The 3,475-nt window shown below is 49.4% G+C and overlaps 1 protein-coding gene across 3 annotated transcripts in view; it reads left to right on the top strand.

Annotated features, from left to right (window-relative positions):
• The first annotated feature begins 2,253 nt into the window (after positions 1-2,253).
• Positions 2,254-3,475, top strand: part of GPRIN3 (GPRIN family member 3) — a 63,426-nt gene continuing 62,204 nt past the window's right edge. The window contains exons 1-2 of one of the 3 annotated variants that reach the window (XM_046655883.1): positions 2,254-2,696; positions 2,876-2,947. The gene's annotated coding sequence lies outside the window, so the exon portion shown is untranslated. Of the gene's footprint in view, positions 2,697-2,764; positions 2,948-3,475 lie in introns of those variants that run through there. The other 2 variants (XM_046655881.1, XM_046655882.1) reach the window with 2 other exon arrangements.

The raw sequence follows: 3,475 nt of genomic DNA on the forward strand, positions 1-3,475 counted from the left end.
TGCCTTATTTACCATGAAACAGAGTACTCTTTGAGAAGCAGAATTTTGGAAAATTCCATATTGCTAAAGAAGGCCTTTAACTGTGGTTAGAACTTCCCTTTAGGATTACCTCAATGTCATTCAGACCAATAAGCAGCTCCTAATTATATGCGTCCTTTTTGCACCATAGTCCTATGCATCCTCATGGCCTTTTCATGACCCGGGGGTATTTCTTGCCAGTACACATTTGTTATTGTCTTTTGAATGACTTGCAAGTGAATTTTTCCATTGAAAGAACTTCCTAGCAGTCTGAGAAATCGAGCAGAAGAGATGGATGAGTAAGGTACAGTGGAAACCATAGGATAAGTATTAAGTGAGGTTTTTGTAGGCATAATGGTGACCCTCCGAAAATAGCTACATCCTGGGACCTGTGAATATGTTACCTTTTGTGGCAAAAAGGCCTTTGCAGATGTGATTAATTTAAGGATCTTGAGATGGGGAGACTATTCTGGATTATCTGGGTTGACCCAATGTGATCACAAGGGTCTTTATAAGAGGGATGCAGGAGGATCAGAGTCAGAAGAGATGAGATGACAGGAATAGAGGTCTGAGTGATGCTGTCACAAGCCAAGGAATGTAGGCTTCCTCTAGAAGCTGGAAAAGACAAGAAGGAACAGATTCTGTCCTTCAGGTCAGGCCCTGCTGACCCTTTGATTTGAGCCATGGAAGACCTATTTTCAGGCTTTGGATCTCCAGAACTGTAAGATAATAAATTTATGTTGTATTAAGCTGCAGAATTGTGGTAATTTGTTACAGGAGCAGTAGGAAACTAATACAGTACTATAGTAAAAACAACCCTGAACTAGAGAGCACCACAATATAGCCCCTACTACATGCATATTAATTGTGTAATCTCAAGAAAATCACTCTGCCTCAGTTTCCTTCCCTGTAAAGTGAAATTATACTGCCTTACAGTGTTGTTATGAAGACAAAATTATTCATGTGGACACTTTGTCGAGTGTTTCATGTTACACAAATGTTAGGTGTAAAATTTTGACTTAAGGTTTTCATTAAGGGTGAGAATTGGAATGAAGACATCTGCCCTTAGTGTGTTGATATCTTAAATATTACACCATAACCACCCCTGTCATAAACATATTGTTTTAGAAGGGGCCCACTGTAGGGATGGCCACCCAGCACACTTGTCACAACCTTCAACCACATCGAACACAGCTAACTGCAGCATTCTTTGCCCAAGAGCCAAGACACAGCCTTAGAATCCTTCTTAACCCACCTTCAGGAAGTTGCTATCAATCAACTAGAGCCAGCATGAAAGGAGAAACTTATTTAAAATCCTGACCTGGTGGTTTACAAAGTTTGGTGCCTTGGCCAGCAGCATGGGCATCACCTGTGAGCTTGTTAGAAACGCAGATCCTCACGCCCACCCAGACCTACTGAATCAGAATCTGCATTTTAACAAGATCCCTGGGTGCGTCCCAGTTGCACTAGTGGAGAGGATATATGTTGGAGTGGTTTGAACCCCAGCTGTGGCAGTACTACTGTGTGACCTCAAGCAAAGTGTCTAAATCATCAAAGCTTCAGTAATTCTCATCAATAAAGTGGAGAATAATACCCACCTCACTGGATTGTTATGAGAAATCGAGAGGCTGCATATAAGGCATTTTGCACCGTGCCTGCCAACAAACACTTATTTAATAATAGCTCTTTTCCTCGTATCATTTCGCACCATCTACAGCTGCTAACCATACTACACATCCATTCAGTATTGCTGGAGTCACTCAGCAGAGACGATTTCCAAAGCCATCCACACCCATGGAAGGCGGGGGGGGGGGGGACGAGTGGGGAGAGGAGACAGGAACACTGTCAGCACTGCCATCTCCACATACGCAGGACACTGTACATGTTGCAATACATATTAAACATCGGGTGATCTCCTTGTTTTCAGATGTTCACTGCACGTGGCTTTATTAGAAACCGCCTGCCAGAGTCTAGACACAGCCATGGAGTCTGGTGACCTGTGGGAGGGAGCAAGGGCCAGAATTCCCGCTGAGTCGCCCCAGCCCTCTACCTTAATCCCCTTCTTAACTTTCCATCTGCTACTGGATCCTTACAGCAGAACCACAACCTGCCAGCCCCTACCCAGCTCCAAACCCCCTCTCGCCCCCGCAGGCGCGCAGCAACCGCCGCGGCGACCCCTTCCCGCGGGACCCGGCAGGCTGGGCGGGGGTGCGGCGGGGGCGGAGCCCGACGTCCTGCTGCTGCTGTCGCCGTTGCCGCCACCGCCGCCTGCGAAGCTGCCTCCCCTTCCACGGATGCTCCGGCGGGGCAGCTCTGCCCTGCGTGGACAGATGGGCGCCCCCCGGGCCTGACGGACGAGCAGCCGGGCACGTGAACTCCCGCCTCCAATTTAGCTCTGTGCCCCGCGCCGGCGGCTGTGGCTGCAGCCCCGCGGTGGGGGCGGCCCCCGCGGTCTCCGCTTGGCTCCTGCGCGCCGCCTCTGCTCTTTGCATAGTAATTTCAGTTCCTGCAAGCACCCAGCTCGCTCCCGGAACAGGTCTGAGAAGGACCGCCGCTCCCGAGCACACCGGAGCCATCCGTGTGGCGCTGAGAGCCACTGCTTGGGATATGCGACGGGAAGCCCCCGCCACAGCGCAGGCAGTGACCCCGCCGCGCTGGGGAGAGCCGGGCGACAGCAGGTAGGCGACCTGCGGCCGCGGCAGGAGACGCCCCCCCGCGCCACCTCTGCCGGGCGTCCCACCCCGGGGGACGGGCGCTTTGCGGTGTGCTCGGTACTGCTGGGGATAGATTCGGTCCCACATTTTGCCCGGTGATCCTTTGCCTGTTGCTCTTGTCCCCATCCTATCCTGCGCTTCAGGAGGGACCATCTTTCTCGCAGGTGATGAATTTCTCTGCAAGGTCATTGCTCCCTTAGGCTCTGGCTTTGAAGGTAAATGGAAGAAGACGCCTGCTGTTCTTGTTCTTGGGCACTGGATTTATAATCAATCGAGTCTGCACACTGTGAATATCCAAATGGGTGTGTGTGTGTGTGTGTGTGTGTGTGTGTGTGTGTTTGGCAATACTACATTGACATTTTTCTTATTTTCCCTTGCTTATTCCCTTTAAGGTCAAAACACTATAGTTCTATATAATATATATGCGTTTGTGTGTGAATGTACACATGTTTACAGATATATCGTTTTTCCTGAGCTAGGCGGAGAGAGAAGAAGGGTGAGCAGAGATTGATAAAGGGAAATCGTTGTAGAGACCTGTTCGGTGTCTAGAGGTGAACTTTGGAACCACGTTAAATCAGGGTATAGACTAGAGGCTATTATAAACGGTCCTTCGGAGACGGATTTTAGAAATGCTCTGAAGAACACCATCAACCAATACACACAAGAGATCTCCATGCTATCCAGGCAGATCTGAAAGGTTGAGGCATAATTTCAGACGCAACAATGGACAGTGAAATGGGCGG

This window comes from Equus quagga, chromosome 3, assembly GCF_021613505.1.
Source record: "Equus quagga isolate Etosha38 chromosome 3, UCLA_HA_Equagga_1.0, whole genome shotgun sequence".
Lineage (NCBI taxonomy): Eukaryota > Metazoa > Chordata > Mammalia > Perissodactyla > Equidae > Equus > Equus quagga.